We start from the raw sequence: 22,523 nt of genomic DNA, 5'->3' as shown, positions 1-22,523 counted from the left end.
CGTTCATGTGCGCATGCAGAAGAACGTACACATGTTAGCAACACTCCATCCATGGCGTGTTACTAACAGACTTAAAATTAACGTGAAGAAAATGAGTGGGGTGTCGTTTAACAGAAGGTAACTTTAATTGCACTTTGTTGGGTGATGGTGTTCGTCGTGCGCTTGTCCGAGACCTTGGGGTTAATGCAGATTCAAGGGTGGATTTTCACCTTGATGTATCGTGTATTGTCAGTCATGCCACGAAGCATTTAGGGTTCATATCTAGACTTACAAAGAAGTTTCGGCATCCCGATTGTTTCAAAACGTTGTTCCACGCACTAGTCAGACCGCGGTTAGAGTCTGCTTTTATACTGTGTGCAATTTTATTAGAATCCATAAAAGTAACTTAATAGAAGCCGACCAGCATCGATTCGTGCGCACTTACTACGATAGACGCATTCGTCGACGTCGACACTATCACTACTCAAATAAGACTCAAGACTTAGGTATGCTCTCTTTGCGTGACGGGAGACTCGTGGGTGACGTAAGGTTCTTGCGACAAATGGCGCGTGGCCTGATTGTCATCTGTCACTAGCATCGTTGCAGTTTCGGGTTCCGTCACGGAAAACCACCAAGTGTTTTGACGTGTTTTACCCTAATATGTCTCTAACTTGCCTCATGACACGGTACGGCAGCTGTACAATTCCCTTTGACATGGATATTTTCAATTCACTGTCTCTATAAAGTTGGTGCACGGGATGCCTGACGTAACTGAGTTCCAGCAAGCACATAAGCTTCTCATAGAAACCCATGCCTTGCATATTTACTTCAGCACGTTACATTGGTGGAAATGCTGTTTTGTTTTCATATTTCATTATGTTCATGTTCTTGTATGTACTAGTGACCTGTCGCCAAGGCTTTACAGCTGTTGACAGAAATAAAGAATAAACGATGGCCTTACTGCCTGCCACCAATTCGCCGTGCAAGCTCATCCAAATAAGTACCATACGTTAAAACATAGCATCGGTTTAGGCTCTTTTGGTCTACAGCGTGCATGGTGAGAGTCCTACCCACCACACAGTGCTAACGCTGACGCGCTAGCTCGCCAGCATTCCTCGACTGAATTCATTACACATTGTACACCGGGACGGAAGAAGCAAAGATGAGTAAGGCTGCACCTGTATTCTTCTGTTGCTGTTTCATCCTTCCAAGTTAAAAAACAAGATGCAGAGCGGAGAAAATACGATACCATCGCCCTCACTTTATGGCAGTAGAATGAAGCTCGGCTCACAATGTCTGCAAAAGTTAACGAAGTTGTTGGCGTGCTTTGGGAATAAATGGGGGAAAAGAAGGTAAAAATGACAGCACGTTAGGCCGCATGCCTGCCACAGGAGCTTCTTAAACAAATCGCCAGACTTCCGTTTTTAGAGCTTAAATCCTTCGCAAAGCGACGTTATCAGAACGACCAGGATTTCTTAAGTTTTCCTTTTTTCATTTCTTTCCCGCTGTTTTTCTTCACAGGTGCAAACCAACGAATGAACTTATACCGACGAGGGAACGGCACCCTTGAGAAAACGACACGTTTTTCTTGTCGAAAAATCGATTGGGCGCTTTAATGAAAGCGCCCGCCATCTGGTCCTTTCACATAAGGATTCGCGAAGAAATTCTGTGGAAAATATGCCGCGTTGACTAGCATTAACATCGGCACGTTTCATATTTATTTCCGATTATCTCAAGAAAGCTTTAACCTTCGCGAAATACCGAGTCGAGCGTAGGCGTATAGACGGCAACAGTCGCGTCGGTGGCGCCATCGTCTGGCACCGCGTTTCACAAGTGAGAACGCACAGCTAGTATTGCAGCGGCCGACCGTATTCTTGCGCGCATTGGCACACGAATGTGGACGCGCCGTGTGCCCATGCCTGACCGATCACCCGGAAATTGTATGCGCCCCTGTGACGCAAGGAGTTTAGAAGCCGTAAATGTGTTTAGACATTGGGTAATATTCGTCTCTGCACACGCCTCATATCAACAATCTTCCCTCGCCAAGCACCATACATTGCCTTCGACCTCGTCACACACACCTGCTGACAGCTAGCTGTGCAGGTGACGAGGCTCGCGTCATCCGCTATTGCCGTCACTTCGCTAACTCAAACAAGTTTCGCGTCATTCATAGAGTCCAACATTGCGTTGAATAAGCGGGCTTTCTTTCGCTGCAATTGCATGGACACTCCGGGCGCACTTTCCGCCGTCGCCGTGCAGTCCCGGATAAAGTCAAAGTGCGAAGAGAACAAACGGGTTACGCACCTTGCGTCGGTGGTTATGTAATATATGTTCTGCGGGTGGGAGAGCAGGAAAGCGATGGTGAGCCGAGAAGAGCACCGGCTTCATGCGCCTATTGAAGGCCGTGTAATCTTACACTCTTGAAGACGCGGCCCAAGTGAAGTGATAAAGGAAGCGGCAGTACGGAATGTTAGCTTTGGGACAAGTACGCATACTCCCCGCTGTACTTCCCTTCTCATCTCGCCGGCGTTGTGACAGCGAGTGATATTGGTCATCGAGCGAGATCTGTTCGCGTTTGTCTGCATACGTGTGAAAACATGCCTGTTTGGTTAGTGAGAGAACGTTTACCGAAATTTAATGCGGCCTAAATAAATATACAGCTTACTTCATGAGGTTGTCTAATACTTTGCTATCGCTATGAAATCTTCGCATTTCAGACCGAAACAGCGACTTTCTCGCAATTTCCTTTTCCCTCAAAGTTAAGGGTGCGGCTACGCCAGCAAGTGCGGCTCTTAAACGAGTCTACACGGCACTTTTCGCGTGGGAGAAATGGGCTCTCTTCAAGCACGTCGAAGCATTCAAGAGTCAGAGGAGGTGCGGCGTAAATGCGAAAAGAGAGGAGGAAAGCGGTATCGTCCATCTTGGGCCATTCGACCGGCAGTGCCTCGCACACGTGTCGCGACAGCTTGCGTATGTGCGCCGTGACAACTCAGGCGCAATGAACAGCCCCACAGCGAGTGCCACGGGGGCGGAATTTATTGAGGCGATCGAACGCGAACAAAGACGGTGTCCAGTCGGGATGCTTCTGACGATGTCCGTCCGGTTTCTGATTGCTTTTGTCGCACAAGCGTTCTTTACAGCGCTGGCGTTAGTGCGGTGTATACCCGGCGAAATATCTGCACGAAAACTCAAACGGCCGGAAGTATATGGCAGTGAACGATGAATGACGTTTGAGTGGACAGGCGTTATCGTTTCCATAAACGCGAAATACCGAATGGACTTGCTGCGACTTGCTACTGTGTTACAGAAGTCTTGCGAGATGATCTGTTTGCAGACCGAGGGACGCTGTAGCGGATGAAAGCCGACATGCCCGACCACGCGCATTGTGCAACATTTTCGATGTTTATACAGTTACAAGAGTGCAGAAGGCCGTACATCATATATTTTTGGCTTCGTAGCACTTCCTGTTTCCCCTGACTCTTCGTTTCCCGATGCTTCAGGATTGAAACGGAGCGCTCTTTCCAGGCTTTCGTTTTATCATTATATTTCATTTCGCTGTGTGGGGTACTTTGGTTGCCGCAGTATATAGTGTGAGCTTATTGCCTACATTTCTGTCCTGCTCCAATTCTGGCACAGTTGCACTCGGCATGTTCATAGTTTCTTTCTTTTAATTCCCATAGACTGTCCTGCCTCCTTTCCAGTTTCCTGTCCGACACATTTTCTTTGCGGAAGGCGGATGTTGTGCCCCTTTTCCGGGGCAGCCGTCATTCAGCCTAATCGTCCCGATTCCTTCGAGCTACGTTGTTCTGCTCCAACAACAACAATAATAATAATAACAGTGACAACAACAGCGACAGTAACAACGTCGAAGAAAGTTTGACAGAGCGGCGTTATTGTCGCCGAGCCCCAGCATCCGTCTCAAGCCAAGCGTCGACAACGTTGGGGCGGTTTTCTTCTAAGCGTAAATTCATTCTTCGACCATGCGTGGTTCCGCAAGAGCAATACGAAATGCAGCCTGCATCCGACGAATTGAAGCTTGGGTGCAACGAGCATCAAAAAGAAAGTCACAACGCATGTAGTCTGTGTTCATTGTATAACGAACTTTGACCATCGGCGCCACAGAGGTAAGAACATGCGCTTTAGCGGCAACGTGTGCCACATCGCGACTTGAGCTAACGCTGCGACCGGAAATATTTTTATTGAAATATTAGTATTTAGGATGCTACAGTTTTACAGAGTGTATTTATACACAGCCCATACGGGCACAAGAACACGGATGTTTTCTCTGTATGGCTGACACTAACAAGCAAGGATGCATGACGGCAGTGAACAATAACGCACAAGTTGACAGTCTCCGAACTAGTATGTATTAGACCTCGACTAACCTGACGGCTTACGGCTAATTCAACTGGTGATTTCATCAGAGTTGCCTCGATCCTCGACCAACTGCCTGTACAACGCTGATAATTTAAGGCGAAATCCCTAAATGGCTCGCTGCAATGGCTCATACCCGGAAAAAAAGAAAAAAAAACGGCGTTAGACCAGTGATGCAAAAAGTCAGCGATGCAAAAATATCATCATTAGGAATGGTTCATGCCCGCGTAAGCAAGCAAATATGTAATGGCTGAATATGAATGAAGAAACGAAAAAAAAAAGAACGAAACAACACAGAAAAAAATACACCGAAAGAGAGAACCAAAGAAAGAAAGACGGAAAGAAAGAGAAAACGAAAGAAAGAACGAAAGAACCTCTAGGTTGTGCATTAGGTGCTCGCATGTGTCGTTGAGGAAGTTGACCTACAGTGCCATGCGTTTACTTCACACTGCATGCCGCTCGTTATGTCTTGCAAGAAGTCTGGCTCCACCCTCCCCCCCCCCCCCCCCTCCTCTCGATCGTATAACTTAATGCATCACCACGTGCGCAGCAGGATTTCGCCTTCACGTGCTGCAGGATTGCAACATGCTGCCAAATTTGTTTCAAGCGCTAAAAAAAAAAAAGAAGTCCTGCCACCCCACTCCAAGCTCCTTCGCTACCCTATATCTAAAAATAACATAAAATAAAGTGGGGGCAAGCCCGCTCCTACTTCAAGCAATAACGGGCATGAAAGCCAATCGAAAATAAATGAAAAAGGGGCATAGAGCAACCCAGAGCAGTAATTTAGGAGAAAAAGCCAATTACTGATTTGGGTTGCTTTATGCCCCTTTTCATTTGCCACCCCACCCCAAGCAACTCATAAGTTCTAACGCCCTTCACAAGTCCTAGGGGGCTCTGTTCTATCTCTGCCTGATATGTACCCACGACATTGCAATCGCTCCACTATAACCACTGTAATACTTTCGCTTTTCCTTTCCCACAATAAAACCGTCCCAAAAAGTTTTGGATGCAATACCCACAAAATGATTCTCGATTTGGGAACCTCCTATATATATGTAGCTGGCCTGTGACGTGTAACCGGTAAAACGCTACCGGACAAAACAAAATAACATTACGTATTACTGGCTGAAATATACCGCGCAAATAAGTTATCTATTAGAGTGAGGTGTACGCGGTAACCTCTGTTTCATAAACATTTATAATTACGCTTCAATGAAAGCAAGTCGGGGGCTCTGACAGAGCCTACGCTGCTGGATGCTTTGACATTTCATATCGACCACGCCATCGCACGCCAGCCGTCACCGACGTCCGCTTTCACACCGTCGCCGCACGAAAGCCGTTGCGGAACCCTCATTAACAGCTTCGCTGCAAGACTGCTCAGCGATGGGTCGAGGCGAAAGTACGTACTGTATATGTCCGTACAGCCGGTAGAAGTCACGCTACACGGCATCGATTCCTTACACTCACAACTCTAGATTTTAGGCACACACACACGTACTCTCTCTCTCTCTCTCTCTCTCGAGGAAAAGCGGAGCTGAATTGTTAAAGCAAACAACTTTCTTTGGCCCTATTGACCGTTTTGGTGGTTGGTCGGTGGCCAATGGTAGGACTCGACGAAGCAAACGTTCGTTCTCTCTCTCTCTCTCTCTTCCTCTCCCTTGTTCGTTCGTTTGTTCTATTTTTTTGTTTGTTCGTTTGTTCTAGTTTATTCGTTAACATTGGCAATCACCGTGGACGGCTTCTCCGCATTTTTTAAAGCATCCGCAGGAATGCGCTGAAGTGGTGCACTCGGACTGACACTTAACGCGCAGAGCCAGAACATACTGAAGTGGCATCTCACGACCAACAGCTTTCGCCTGTGCTAAAACGGCGTGTGTAAGGCGGATACAATGTTGTATACTTTAATGTACCGCTTGTTTTTAAACAAGGGGAGAGAGAGAGAGATTAATAATATCTGAAGAGTTTAGCCTAGAGACTAACAGGCCTGGCACGCTTTCATACCCCAGTTGAGACGGTGACGGATGATAGAAGAAAGTTGGTAGAAAAAAGCCCGCAGACACTAACACGAACGATACATCCAGAGTCGCTATGCGGCTTGATGCAAAGGCTGCGCAATACCGCACAACACTAAATATCGCCTCGGAGACGCAAGAGCGCTCGCACGCGGCACGTACGGCTCTCGAGATAAGCAACGCAAACACCAATCACGAGCAATGGGTGCGAAGGGTGTGGCGCCCACTCTGAAACCGCCGCACTCTACGTAACGTACCACGTGTACTTAGCAGCTGCGAGCAAAGAGTCTGCGCGGTGCAGGCCCGGCAACAGCAGAATGCGGAAACTAGGTTTGGTCACACCGCGGAGTGCTTCCTATTTTTTTTCCCCTGCTGTCCGAGTGCCTTGGCGGCCACGCGTACTCTCCGGGTAAACACACAACACGACGGGCGCTACTTTTTTTGTATTTCTCTCTCCGTCCGGTACGGCGGGGGTCGAGTTTACATCGTTTCGAGCACCGTGAGTAAGCGGGCTGGTCGATAAAGGATGTACGCACATTTCCTTATTACATCACTTCTACAACACGTATGCGTACGTCGCCTGTGGTGTACACGAAACAAATGTGCACAAAAGCGTATACATAATTAACGCGCTCGCTACAGTACAATACGTACAATGCGTGTGACCACTGAACGGCGACACGATATAGCTTTTTTTTTTTTTTTCCACAGAAACCACGGATGTCACACGCGTCGAAATTTCGCAAAAGATGGGCAGCCGCAGAGCAGCGAAGGAACGGCCGTGACTGATTGACATGCGACTAATTGCTGAAACAACAGAACGAGCCGTTTTGCTAGTGTCTATTAGAGACCAATGTCTTTCTTGCCAAGTTTACCTCCTTACTTCTCTACATTTTTTTTCATATTACCCGTTGTTATCATCATCTTGTTATCATCGTTTGAACAGTGAACAAAGCATTGTATATAGAGAAGCAGGCAATACAATAGCTGCCAACGTTTGGAATTTCATTCAAATAAATTAATCGAGACAAACCGCGGTGTTCTTGCCTATTGCAGTGACGTACGTCTAAGAGAAAGAAAAGATGCATAGAAAGGCAAGGAGGTTAACTAGAGGAAGTTCCGGTGGTTGGCTACCCTGTTCGAAGGAAGTAGTACGGGGATAGAAAAAAAAAGTCGCAGTTTTGCTCGAAAGGGGTAGCACCGACTGCGATAGCAAATTAGTAAATACCTATACGAAGCAAGGATAGTAGTATTATAGGTCACATGAATTTGTAAACATTCGCTTACTAACTAAATTAATAATGATAGAATATGTAAGCGCGACTGAAAGGGGACGCAGAAAGAAACACACACAGAGACAACGCTGTCTCTGTGTGTCTGTTTATTTCTACATCCTCGTTCAGTCGCGCTTACACATTCCAGCATAGATTCAAACCAACTAGCCCGTCAATGTGTTTTAACTAAATTAACAAGCACGATGCCACGCGCGCACAGGTAAACATGAATACATATCGCTCGATGAGCGCGGAAACTCGCTGTCAAAGTGCTAGAGTGGGGAATCGCGGCAGCAGCAGCGATCGAACTGACCGTCGTGCACCTCTCGCTTGAAGGCGAACGAAACGTCGAAAGCACAGTGCACACGAATCTACTGGCACTACGCGCACTCTGCAAAAATCGCAGATCGCTGTGACGATGAGGCCCGCGCCCTCACGGCCACGCTGTAAGCAGCAGCCACCGGAGAAGAACGCACCCCCGTCCCCACACCTCGCCGGCTCGCCCTCACATATACAGCATATATATATATATATATATATATATATATATATATATATATATATATATATATACAGCGCGCGGCGAACATCTTATCGCCCTTAGAATTTACACGGAACCTCACGGCAACGGCAACGGCGACAGCAGGAGCGCCGGGAGCGTCCATATAATTATAATAATATAATAATTATATATACTGTAATATAATATATAATATAAAAGAGAAAGCTAGTGGTATGATAGAGAGAGAGAGAGACGAGCCCAAACAAAGCATCACTATTTGTTGCTGGGCTAGTCGGACCACTCTTAATGCGGCGCAATGGGACGCGAGATAAAGTGCAAATAAGACCGGGAAGGCAAAGATCGCGAGCGACGCTCTTTCCTGTCGTAGAATCGCGATACTATACATACGCATTTGCACAAACAGAAGCGCTTTTGCTGCGGGGAAGGAACCGGTCGCCTTGCGTAAAGGTTACGCAACAAACCGAGAGACGAAAGAACAGAACGCGAGAGCGAGGCGCGGTGAATCAAATAATAACGTGCTACGACGGAAGGCGTCTCGGAGAGAAAAGATGCGAAGGTCGATGAAGGTCGAAGCGGCGCGCTGAGTGCGGGCGCGTGTGTGTGTGTGCGACATCGAATATGCGCATCCCCAAACGCGGCTCTCCTATCGAAGAACAGCTGCCAGCAACACGACCGCGCACTCGCGGGCCAGAGTGCACGGGGTGTGCGCCTACGGCGAGGGGGGAAGACCCCGCTATCGCGTCTTTCCAAGTGGATGACTGGAAATCCTAGACGAAAGGGGAAAGGAACTAAAAGAAAAAAATAATAACGAACAAAGGAAACACGACCCTGCTGATGCCGAAATGCATTCGTCTTGGTCGGCCGACCGGCAGCGCTTTAAGAACCGCAGGAGAAAGTACGCCTAAGGGACAAGTTGCTGACGACGCCGTCAATATTGAGACCTCTTGCCTATCTGAACCTCTCAAGCCCGTATTTCTATACTTTCCTTCGTTATGCGTTGATATATATATATATATATATATATATATATATATATATATATATATATATATATATATATATATATATATAGAGAGAGAGAGAGAGAGAGAGAGAGAGAGAGAGACCAGCAGCAAGCGGCGCAGAATGTCTCCTATGCGCGCATGACTGTGTTTTGTCGTCTGCGGACGAAGCTTCGGCCTTACCTACACAGGGCGGCCACCGTTTACTTTTATCTTTTACATTTCCCGCGGCGGTCCTTCGTTATCTCTCTCTTTCCCTCAATTTTTTTGTTGTTCAGATATTTCCGATATTTTGCGTTTCGTTCACTTTCGTCATGCATTGTCTTTTCGACCACTTTCCTTTAGTGTATCAGGTTGCTTCGAGCTTCAGGCTTAAAAACACTCTCGCGACGCCTGTATTTCGAAACCGCCCTCACTTGGCGACGTTGACTTTTCGCACGAGCGCTATGCAAAGTACCTTTCTGAGGTCATGTTGGGCAACATTGGCGAAGGTTCGTGCGGTCGCTGCAGCCATCGCTTTCTGAAGCACGATGTCAGAAGGGCCGAGAAGGGGCTGGTTCCTCTGAAAACTTAATCAAGTGACAAGACCGGGAGAGATTTTACTGAAAACTGAAGATGTCAGCCTTGCTACATGTAAGACTGACGTGGATATGCAGACTTTGCTACTTGAGATAGGCTGATTGAAATTAAGTGAAGAGGACGCGAAACTATAGTAAATAAAGATATAATAAGAAGCCTAGATGATAAAAGTGCCTATAAGGCCTGACTGGTGCAAGTAAAGCTCAGGGCCTTTGTGGCTCGAATTACGTTCTCATTTCTCCCACGGAGTCCCCGAAATTTATTGGTCCGTGGCTGTACGCGTTTTTCAAGTCACTGCTTTGCTGCTTCATAAAACAGTGCAGCGACGCACCGTTACTGACATAACAGTATTATTAACATAAAAGTAGGTATTTCAATACGATGTAATCGCTATACGGGAGGGAAGGAGGAAAAGAAGGAAGGAAAGGTAGGGAGGCCATCCAGACGCGCGTCCGGTTTTCTACCGCACACGGGGGAAGGTGTATAAGGGATGAAAAGAAAGGAAGGAGAGGGAGGGAAGCAAGTACTCTCAGTGCGAACACGAGCGGTTTTCCATCACTTCACGCCTGCAATCGGTCACTGAGGCCAGTCGATTTCATGAATTGTAGCGGAGCCCGCGTCGCTTTGTAAGCATGCGAGGCGTGGGGCGATGGTTCGAGAATTTTGGTTTCTGAAAATCGCTATAGTAGCGTTCATGGCGTGTGCGGCTGCGCTGGGTGCAGCAAAAAGAAAAAAAAAACACCGTCACACAACCTTCATATAACCGGTTTTGTGAATCTTGCGCTTTTATATGGGCATGAAGAGAGAGAGAAAGAGAGAGAGAGAGAAGTTTATTTACAGAAAGGCAGAGAGGTCGGCCTGAGCTATAACTCGGCTTGAAGAAACATATCAAATCCCCTCTCTAACGCTGCTCTCAAGTGTTCTACGTACACGCATTTGTAATCTGAACAAGCTTACGGAAATACAAACGCTCAGAGTAAGCTCTTCTACATATTAACGAGCACGCGTACCCTGCGGTGGTTTCAAACACGCCCCCGTGCGCTGAGGCACAAAGTCACGCTCGCTCCAGTGCGCGCCGCTGGCAGTTCTCGCAAAACGCACGAAGCAAGCGAACGCGTCCCTCGCGCGAAATCCCGGTTAAGCAAGTGGCAACTAAACAGCAGTTGTGATTTTCGTATAAACGATACCTAACGACACATTGCAACACGTCCCAAAGAAGAAGACGAACACGAGAATCATTCACGTATAGAGGGGGAATGTTTGTTAATTTTTTTCGAAACAACGGTAACCGCGGCGCGATTACATCGAGAGTGCGAAGGAATAGACGGAACCAGCGGTGCTCGACGCGTGTTGCAAAACACGCTCATTCGAGTGCAGAATGTATTGCTCGCTTATTTTCCTAATTTCGTAACAAGCCAACAGCAACAAAGACAACAACCACCGGGAAAGACCCGCCCTGATAACGCGCATTCGGCTACAAAACCGAGATGCGCACCCGCGTATAAGGGCGCAGCGATTTCGCGTTAACGAATTCGACGCTTCGGGCGAAGGAGTTTTCGTGCATACGTCTTCAGTGACGGCTGCTCGCGACGGCTTCCACAACGAGCTCGGCGTCAAAAACAGCCTGGGCGGAGAGACCGCAAGTCTCAAACAAACAAACAAACAAGATAGATAACAGAGAGAGAGAGAGAGAGAGACAAAAAGAAAGCTAAGCAACACGGGAAACGTTTATTCCACTCAACTGTGATAGGCTGCGGGAGAAATTCATCCTCAGCGGACACCAAAAAATAAGCAAACAAACAAAAAAAAGTACGCGCAATCTGACGAACAGAGAGCACCCCGGGAAAAGAATGAACAAGGAAACACCAATTATCGTGTGCATTCGGAGAAAGGGGTTGAGAGAAACAAAAAAAATTATTCGCGACGAAGCCATCGATGTATACAAAACAAGTTGGGCGCGGCGTTTTCTGCCCAGTGAACGAACCGGCGGTGACGTGCGGAGCCAATTACACAAGAGCTTAGTCAAGAAACGAGCAAGACAACAGAAAAGTAGCGCACGATTCACGCTCGGCTGGCCAATTCGTTTTTCTCCCGTCCCTTTAGTCACGTTTCGACCCTCGGTCCGACTTTGCTCCAGAAGTCGGAATGCGTATAGGGACGCGTTTTCTCTCTCTTTTTTTCTTTCTTCCTCGTTCAGGGTATATATTTTCTCGTTCTTTGTCCAACACGCTAACCGATCCGAGTTTCCCGAGAGCTTGCGAGCGTGCTCGCCGAATACGGGCTTGCTGGCTCCTGATTATCCACCAAGCGCCAGCGGAGGAGACAGGCTGGTTTGTTTTGAGGAGTTCGGGTGGAAGGCAAGCCAAGCCAAGCCGACCAGACTCGAGACGGGCGTGCTGGCTCCTGATTATCCAACAAGCGCCATCGGAGGAGACAGGCTGGTTTGTTTTGAGGAGTTCGGGTGGAAGGCAAGCCAAGCCAAGCCGACCAGACTCGAGCACGCGCGTTGTGCTCGAAGCCTAATAACGGCGCGTTCTCGTCCCTAAACAGAGCAATACAGTCACGCCTGTACGATGCAGCGGCACGTGTATTGCACATGGAGCTCTCGACAGCGTTGACTTCCTCGTGCCTGTCGTTTGCGTGGAACAGCTCTCTTATTACACGCTGCAGTGGTCCCGTCGTCGTCGTGACAACGTGAAACCCGCTTCCTTCATCTTTTTTTTTTCATTATTTTACCTCAACAAGTGTGCGAAGTTGAACTATAGCTAGTTGGTTAGTGCTCGACATTGTACTAACAGCGCAGGCGTCATCGGCAAGGCGGGTGTACATGTACGAGACGACGAGTTGACACTTCAGCGCCCGTGTCGCGTCAACATCGCTTTCTCCTGACCATACTTTGACGTTTTTATTCCCGCCACGTATTCCTTATTACGCCCATCCGCACCTCCTTTTTCTTTCTTGCTCCTTGGACGTTCGCGGTTTCCTCAAGAGATATGGAAAAAAAAAAAGGAGCGTCTGCCTTATTTTTCTGCATCAGTATATAACCACTTTTGCGCAATAAATAAATAAATAAATTAATTAATTAATAAATAAAATACGCGTTTCGCTTCGCTTGCCTTTAGCCGGCCGGCGAAAAGTCCCGTGAGGGCCCATTTCTCGCAGGCTGCCATGCATGGCGTGGTCGAACGTGACATACTCTTGCAGTCTTACATGAGCGACGTAAGGGCGGAGTGCGCGTGTACGTTGGTGAACACGGGATGTGTCCTTTTCGGGGGCTTCGTTACAAAGGCTGCTCTTACTTGCAGCAGCGGCTTAGCTGGCTGGACTAGCAAAAAAACCATAGACGAGTGCCATTGCAAGCTACTTGTGGAACACAGACCGTTTCCGCGAGAAGTCAACTCCCTCGAGCAGACGTGAATTTTCCATTACGAAAATACCCGGTCCATGGTCATGCTCCACTAAAAAGATATGTGCTTTGACAGCCTTGTGGAGTTGCTCTCTAGACAGCAATCTAATTCATTTGATTTAATTTATGGTTTTTATTAAATCTATGTATAACGAGCGTTTCATGTCAGGAATACTCGAAAAATGACATTCATGCACGTCAAGCCTTTCGAAGCGTTTTTTATATCGTTCAGATGGATGTTAACTGCTCTTAACGCGGATTCACACGGCTAGGTCGTTCCTCCTGGTTTAGACTTTTTTTCTTTCTTTCTTTCTTTCTTTCTTTCTTTCTTTCTTTCTTTCTTTACATTTGCGATTTTTGTAGACTTAGTATGCTTTTTGTTTGAGGACTGTGCTTACATTGGGGAAATGGGTAGTTAAAATTCCTCAACCATGTACTTGGTTTGCGCGCTATAATGTAGTCTACACGCCCCAGCCACGCCCCCAAGTGTTCAAGCGCGCCAGCAGGCACTCGGGAAGGGCGAAGTCAACCGGGTGGGAGACAAGGCGTAGACCCACAGGGTCCAGGTCCTCGGTCATCTGGCCCCGCAGTCATGTCAAAGTGCTCGGCGAAGAACACCGTCTACTACGACGAAACAGACAGCATCTGCTGAAAAGGAGAAAACCGTTCTCGACGAAATAAAAAAGAAGCGTAAACCATATGTCGACGCTAAAGAAGACAAGGTCGACGCAACCGCGCGTGAAATACAGTACAAGTAACATCAGGAATGAGTGAATAATGAGTTTCTTTTTTTTTTCCCGTCAATCGCGAACAGAAGCTTTAAGGAAGAAGAAGCGACACTTCTGGGCCTCTTGCGAATCGCATATTATTTTGTTTAACATTTGCCCCGCCAGATCCATGGCTGATCCCTGTTACGGCTGGCGTGTAACACCCCGGACAAAAAGGTTGCTCAAAGACCATGCCTAGCCGAAACGGAGGATGTATTCCTAATTTGCTATGGTTGTCTCGAGTGGTTGTCGGTCTGGCACGCGCCCCGCAGTGATCACAGGCCCCTTTGTGTGCGTGCGACCAAGGGGAGAACTTTCCGCGAACTGTCCCAGGGTTGCCCCCAGCGGAGGCACGCTCGTGAAAACTTCACCTGGGAGAATGGTGCAGTCGCCCATCCAAGACCAGACCCGCGGGGTAGCCACCAGCGGAGGCAAGCTCTGGGAAACATCGCCCAGGAAAGTGGGAGCAGCCGAAAAGCAATGAGGGCGACTCAGTGCGTGTCACGTGACGTTGACGTGAGCAAGATCCCGCCTACGATTTTAGTGCGCCTATTTAAGGGGCCCCGCAATGTACTTTTTATCATCATTCATTCTCTTCTTCTTATCCTTCACCAACCATTGAATAAACAGTGCAAGTTTCCCACTAGAAATCGTCGCGTCCTTGCCCTGTCTCCATGGTCTACCGGAAGCCTGCAGCCCGCCGACAACGCCACGCTACCCAATAGTAACGCCGGTCGAGCTTTGAGAAACAGGCGTCGCAACATCCCCCAGAGGGGGTTGCACCAATGTGATTGAGGAATAACAACAACGTTTTTGGCTATGCCTCAGGAGAAGAAAAGGCATTTGCCAAAGAAGAGACTGTGTCAGCAGTGGTGGTGGGACCGGCCTGCTTTAAAGACTTCGACTCGAGTTCCGAGTGGCGTGCGGTGAGGGATTGCGAAGGCAACGGCGACAAAAGTCGGTCGTGAACCGATCGGCGCGGGAAAAGGCCTTTTCCGCGGATCTCGCCGTTGCCGAATTGGATTTCGCGTCGCTCTTGACGCCGGAGTCCCCAGTGTGAACGTGCCCTAACTTCGAGCCAAACGGGCCCGGCAGGAGACGAAAAAAAATATTTTAATACTTTTTTTTCCCATGTGTGTACTACAAACACGTGAAATGCTATCGTTGCCCATGGGATCGAAACTCAATCAGCCCAAGCACTCGGACACACGAGAGCTTCGACCGACAAAATTTTCGCCGGAAACTCTAACTATAGTGCCATAGACTTTGTGTATACAGTTTCCAACAACTTTTTTTTCTTGCAGACAAATCGGTACAACCTTAACCGTAAACAAACTTGCCGGCTCCTCTACCGAAGGAGCTTAATTTTTTTATCAACTCCGAGCTTTTTTTTCTCCCCTTAATCCATACAACTTGGAATCTCTGACAGGCATGCATATACATTACATGAAGCTTGTCCACTTCCTACTTATTGATCGGGAAGTATATAATACGCTTTCTCCCGCATCGATCTCAGTGCCTTTTTTTTTTCTATCAACTGACACGTCAGAGAATTCACTGACAGAGATCGACCACAACGCGCAATGTTATTCGTTGACCGTGAGCCGAAAACTGGACACTTCAGTATAGAAGTCTGAGTTCCATATTACCAGCGTGATCATCCGATCGAAGCAGGGGTTTCGAAAAGTTGTGGCACTGCCATGTGCATGTGGCACTCACGAGTCAACAGGTCCAGTCTGTCAAAACAAGCCGAGGGCCTTATCCGAAAAGAAGAACGAACGAAGAGAAACAAAAACTGGGCGCAATTAAATGAAAGTAGCCTGCACGCCGGTTTCTTATCGTCGCAGAGAAGTCCACGCGCGAGCGCACGCACGCACGAAACACACAGACACACACAAACTACGCAGGCGAGTGCACAAGCATATACACGTACGAAGCCATTGTGAATGCAAATGAAGCACAAGGCAGGCTTAAAAACTGCGCAGCGCTTCGGCTAGTCGTATCAAAGGGAACCGACGCAAGAGGTCGACAAAGAAATGAGCTAACTAGGGGAACAAACGGAACGTTCGTATGTTTGTGGTGTAGCATAGATCGAAACTTACGTCATATCGGAATTTTGCGGCGTACATAATGGTCCCGCGGAAAATTGCCTTGAAAGCCTCAAGGGTGGCGCAAGCCTCTAAAGAACAGCCAATCATAGAGCGCATGGCACTGCGGTAGTCAGGGAGAACAATGAATGTGCGGAGTCAGTTTCTGCTCGTGCCATGCATAAAGGCGAATGACTATATAGTGAATGACTATATAGTTAACGTTAGCCAAGCTCTTCAACGAAAAAAGGAAAGAGAGAAAAATTGAGACGCACGGTGCAATATACGATTTTAAGACATATATGGCGTTCGGTCGTCAGACATCTGGCAACCAAACACCATAGGTATTATAAGTGTACCTTGCACCGCGTTTTCGTCGATGAGCTTGGCTAACGCTAGCTGGGACACACGGTACAGTCGAGCTATCTACAATAAGGTGACCTGGCTGACGAAGGGATCATTGCGTCCCGGTTTTATTCTTGTAAGCAGTGCGGTACACGGCCTTTACAGCGAAGTGACCTCTATAACGAACGTTTTCGGAGACCCCAATCACTTCTTTATAAAGTTATTCGACTGTACGTGACATAAATTTGCTTAAAGTTACTCTCCCCCTTTTTATTAAGCTTACTTCGAAGGGAACGCCATCCCCCCACCCCCTTCCCCCTCCTTGGCCCGCGCGAAACCAGGCTTCCGAGACTGTCGCCTGCTAAGTTGAACATTTAGTTTTGAACACTAACGAGAGAAAGTGCCGCAGGTGTTTGCAGAGCACTTTACTGAAGTACTATTGTAGCACATTTAGGCGGGGATGTAAGAAGGCACGCGAAAGACACAGCGCTAACGTCCAACAATATGTTTTTATTTCGGGGTACCGTGCCTTAATTATATACCCTCTGCCTCGCGCATCAGAAAACACTTGCATTAGCGCAATCACTTATTCCACAGACAAAAATAAACTCCAATCTAACGATAAATCTAGCACAGACACCACTCGTCCATATGCGCTACAATCGTACTCGAAGCTGTCATACCGACAAGGCCGCACTGCAGCACTAGTTGGCTTTATTGCACTGTCACCGAAGATTTCTTCAAGTCGGGAGAAGGGGGCACAAGCTCGCATTATCACCTGAGCAGGCCGCAGTTCGAAAACACGCGAAATTACAATTGTTATTAAGAGGAAGCTTTAGCTCGGACCCAACTCCGATTCGGCCTATTCGAATACATGTAAAAGGGAAAAACGTTTTTCTGAGATAACCCCTGGACCGATTTTAATGAAACTTATTGCATTTGAGAGAGAAAGGTAAATTCTAGTGACTGTTGGAAGCGGAATGTCAATTTAGGGCTTGAATTTTGTTAAACAAATTTTCAAATATTCGACAGTTTGAAAAAAATAATGGAAGCTCGAAGTTTACAAATTGATAGCTTTGCATCAAAAACAGATATCGCGGTTTTGTAAACGACATCCATTAGATCATTCAAAGCGGACAAATTCGATATGTCATTTTACATCTTACGTGAATATGTTGCGTTGTTTACAATGGTTTTGCAAAAGCTGTATTTCCATATTAGTAAAATTTTCTATATTCATGTGTGACATATCAATTTTGTCCGCTTTAGATGTACTATTAGATGCAATTCACAGAATTCTATTATCTTTTTTTCGTTCTTGAGTTACAGAGTTGTAAACTTGGTAGTTTCGTTTTATGAAAATGTTCGATTTTCGACAATTTTTAATAAGGTATTGACGACCTAACTCGGAAATTCGAAACCAACAGTCACTAGATTTTAATTATTTCTTTTAAATGCAACAAACCTCGTCAAAGTTGGTGCAGTGGTTGCCGAGAAAAACGAATTCTCCTTTGACATGTATTTAGATAGAAGCACCGGAGCTAAAGCTTCCTCTTAAGCCAGCGGGCCAAGAGCGCTCGAGCGATTCACTGACAAGCCGGGCATAAATGGCTCGGCGCCCGTTCTTGCCGGTGCTGGCGACGTGATATGTTAACGTAGCACCCCATGCGTAGCCTGAGCAGATTAATGGTCTTTGCGCGGTGGGTTAAAAAATGGCCTGGTATTGGTATAGGGCAGCAATCCCTTGGCGGCAACCGGGTGCGAGAGTGTTATGGAGGGCGGTGAAGTGCGGTCAAGTGCGCTGAGTGGTGACAAGGACTGACGTCTTCAGCCTCACATGGACAGTACGCTCGAGGCACTTCAACCCTAAACACCGACCCCATGCATACGCGTACGCACGAACGCACACACAAACATATACACGTACGAAACTTCAACGAATACAATGAGGTACCAAGGCTTTCACTGCGACAGCGAGGAACTGACGTGCAGACCGCTCTCCTTAACTTGCCTGGCAAGAATGGATGCGGATGTAATAAATGCACGCTTGCGTCAAAAGAACCCTCGCTACTTCTGCTTTTTGGTGTGCTTGGTTAACTGCGCATGGCTACCGCACATTATGTGTTAAATGTGTCAGTTGTCCTCTAATCGCACAAGCGAATCAGCGTTGCGATAAATCAGTCTCTGGCAGCGAGACCACCTGGGAATGCAGAGTGCTGACAGCTCTCTCTTGTGGTGCGGATTAGCTCGGGAGTTTGTTGGAAGAGATAGTTGCGCTGTCCACGGCGTCTGCATATGAAGGCCTACGCAGCACTCATAAAGCGGTGGTGAACACGCAAGCGGAACATGCACGTTCTGAGGAGAACCATCAGCTTTTCTGTTACCAGGAGTAAATGCTCAATCAATAGATAGATAATTCAGACAACTAATCGCGTAATCTAGTCATTAAGGAAGTAAATCAATTACAACATAGGTTACCGATAATCGAGTTGGCTGCAGAAGCTGAGAGACGATACTAACACGGAAGGCAGGGTGGTTGTACCACAGCTATACACGGTGCGTTATACAATACTGCGGAGATAAATCTGGGAGTGAGACCCCCGCGTCTCATGGCGTGCAGTTGAAAGCCGCCGACTACAAATCGGAACGTGATAACCAGTAGCCCTGTTGCTGGCGTATCGGGCGCCACAGGGACGTTCCGTTCACGCACCGCGGCATATGCAGCTGGCATTATGCCCGAGCGGGACGGGCACTGCGAAAAAAGAAAAAGAAAAGAAAGAAAGGATAAGAAGGGCCGGCCAGAGGTTGCAGGAATATCTGTGCACCATTGGCGTCGAGAAGCGGGTCTGGTGTAGGCACACCACAACCGGGAAACGCAAGGGAAGGCGCGGCACATGCCTGCGTCGTTCCCAAAAGTGACACGACGGCCGGCAGGATTGAGACACGCCCGACTGCGACCCCGCTATAGGCCTCGCAACAAATCCAACAAACACAGACGCGCGCGCGAGATCTCAATGGCGCCGGCCGAAATAATCGACCCGCGCGATCTTCGCGACGCCGCCAGGAACAGTTATAGAAGTTCGCGCAGATTGGCACGCACGAGCGCCACCGTCTCGTCGCACGCTTGTCTGTGCGAGTGCGCGCGCGGTGAAGATGGCAGTAGACGAGTAGCGCGCGTGACAACGCAGTTACAGGGAAGGGCAGCCCGACACTCAGCCCCTCACGGCGCACCCCTGAGGGCTCTAAAGTTAGTCTGAAAGTGCGACCCCCTTGGAAAGCGCGGGCGAGTTAGCCGCGCATGCAGCGGCAGGCCTCGAGCAATCCACGAACAAACCATCGCCAGCCTTGCTTGACTGGCAGCGAGTTACCCGCAATTCGGTATATAGTTTTCACTCCGCTTTTACGCTTGACTGACAGAGGCGGGGGTGGGAGGGAAAGGGGAGAATTCAAGTGTAGTTCAAGTCAATTTCTCGTGCGAGAAACTGCGCAGCGACACTGATTGATTGTCCAGGGATTGCAAAATGCGCCGGACCGTGTCATGCGTGCCTTTTCATAACCGCATCACGCTCCAATACATGTCGGCTCCAATTTTCGTGGCATACACAAAGTGCAACCAATCACAACGATATGGCTGCGTGCGCGACAATCCCGAAAAGAGATTGATAATTAGTCATTTGCAATTTAGGACGCGACCTGCTGTGGCCAGGGAAAGCTGATGGAGAGGATAATTCAATGCCGTGGTGAAGACAAACCGATGCATGGTATGTTCGACTCCCCAGTTTTTCGCATAAAGCGAAGGTCCAGTAGACCTATAAACCCTACAAAAGATACTCGCAAAACCTCAGAGCGCCTTAAATAATTTATTATAATAGTTTTTCTCTAGCCAGTTTCGAGTTGCGGTTTCGTTTCCACGGTGTCGTGACGTCATGATGTCGCAGATGGTGGTCACGTGGCAGCAAGACGTGACGTTTTGACACTTGATCCGGCTTGCTCAGTCGTCTGCTATGCGGCGTCATCGGCCCTCACAAGTAGCAACATGTAGGAGGCGAGCGAGCGAGCATCAGCGGGTGACAAAACCTCGCTATGTCATGCTCCCACGTGACCAATTTCTACATCATGACCCCACGACACATTGGCCTCCTGGGAAACGAAACCGAAACTGGTAGTACAGAAAAAGCTATTATAATAATTCATTTAGGGCGTCTTCAGGCTCGTCATATCTTTTTCTGCGGCTTATAGGTGCAGCTAGGACCTTCATTTCACGCAAGAAAACGTAGAGTCGAAAATATCATGTCAGTACTCCCTTAATAAAGAAATTTCGTGCAGTCTGCGGTCGGGAGCTGACGCATACACAACTCACACGATCTCGAATACGCGATATAAAGACGGATTCAGTTGCCCACTTTCAGGGCTTTCAACTATAGCGGGGTCTTTAGAATTTACTCTCGCGGCACCACAGCTCCGCCAATAAAAACTCGGATGACTGTGCGTTATATACATGCTACACGTGTAGTTGATGCTGTTAAGAACGGCCAGCTGCAGTGCAAGTTTTTGCCGTCCAGTTGCGACAGCGGCCGCAACTTTCCTGGAGCGCCGCCGCCAACCTCTAGCCACGGCGTGACTAAGTCGGCTTTGTGTCGGATGCAATACGCGCGTACTCCACTCTCCGTCGCTTCAGCTAGAATGCGTTTGGCGAAGCAGGCTTTGTGCTGAAACCGCCACCGTTACGCTCTAGCCTCGTTGCCGTTGTGACTGAATGAGTTCGGCGGGCCAACTATTGTTACCGAACTCCCCAACGCGGACCTGATCTACTATGAGAGGGGGAGTTGCCGCGGGAACGTCGTCGGACACCCCTTCCCACGCGCCGACCAAGACGCAAGACAAAGGCTACACGGGCGCACTGCGCGGGTCGGCTCTGAGTTCTACGAAGCCCCTCTGACGTCGGCACCGGAGCGTGCACCTGTTTGTGTGTGTGTGTGCGCGTGTGTGTGTGTGTGTGTGTGTGTGTGTGTAAACCGTCCCGCGGAGAGGCGGCGTGTTTACGATGACTGGACGAACGTTTACGCCGCCTTGAAGTCGGGGGAGGACCGAGTGTTTATAAACGGCTGTTGTGCGGATGCTCGAGACACTTTCTTAAGCAGTCATGTTAGACTGACACTCTCCCTCAAGCAGTCATGTTAGACTGATGTACTTTCTCAAGCAGTCATGTTAGACTGATATAAATACTGTAAGTAAACCCATATTCCTCGCTCTCGATGAGAGGCAGTCCTTCCCTTCATCAACGTCCTCAGCGTGGATAAGTTGGACGACGGCATGGGCCAGCTACCTTCTAATTCATGCCCGACTCCAATCTTGACAACGGATCACGAGCGATGGGATTGAACCCCCAATCCTAACAACGCTTAGGATCATGACAACAGGTCTCGACACACCTCAGATGCGATTACAGCCTGGGTCGCGCGTGTCAACCGAATTGACCGAGTAGACGCAGACGTTTGTTAAGGCGCCTTAAGTAGTTCGTACGCCCGATGGTCTGGAAAACGCCGCGTCCGGTACAGAAAGTAATGTGAGCTCGCATCGCGCAGACACGCGCTCGTGCCACTGCTTGCGCGTTCTTCGTCGTCGTCTTCTTCCACAGCTGGCTCCGATATCGCTCGCCATGCCAAAAAAAGGGGGCAAAGTTAATTAGGATAAGAGCTAATTCAGGCACTCGAACCGACGAACTGCGCTGGGAGTCGAACCCTCGAGCTTATGTGGAAATCGAGCCCACAACCTTTGGCATTGAGGCGAACTTAATTAAGGCAACGTTAATTAAAATATAGTTAATTAAGGCACTCGAACTCACGACCTTTGGTGGGAGAAAGCAAGTGTAACAGGAAGTCAACTGTCACGGGACACAGTATGTATTCCTTAATTGTACACGCGTCCACACGCTATCTCCTGTCACAGCACGAGCACCGATATGCTCAATTAGTGTACTCGTAAGCCTTTTAAAATGGGCCGATGGCGATTTGAGCCCTTTAGGGCAGTAAAAGATATGCATTCACTTTTTCGAATTGACTGATTTTTCGGACGTTCTCGCGGCCCCTAGGGAGTCCGAAAAATCCGTCGTTGACTGGACAACATAGAGGATACTAAAAGTGGTCTGTGGGGCGAACGCGCGGCGGAAGGAAAAC

General features: G+C 48.2%; 1 protein-coding gene across 1 annotated transcript in view; it reads right to left on the bottom strand.

The window, feature by feature from the left end:
• LOC142575388 (uncharacterized) overlaps positions 1-22,523 on the bottom strand; it is a 209,542-nt gene that overhangs the window by 169,591 nt on the left and 17,428 nt on the right. The window lies entirely within an intron of this gene.

Source organism: Dermacentor variabilis, chromosome 3 (assembly GCF_050947875.1).
Source record: "Dermacentor variabilis isolate Ectoservices chromosome 3, ASM5094787v1, whole genome shotgun sequence".
NCBI classification, from domain to species: domain Eukaryota; kingdom Metazoa; phylum Arthropoda; class Arachnida; order Ixodida; family Ixodidae; genus Dermacentor; species Dermacentor variabilis.
The sequence above is the reverse complement of the archived record's forward strand: the minus strand, read 5'-3'. Positions and strand labels throughout refer to the sequence as shown.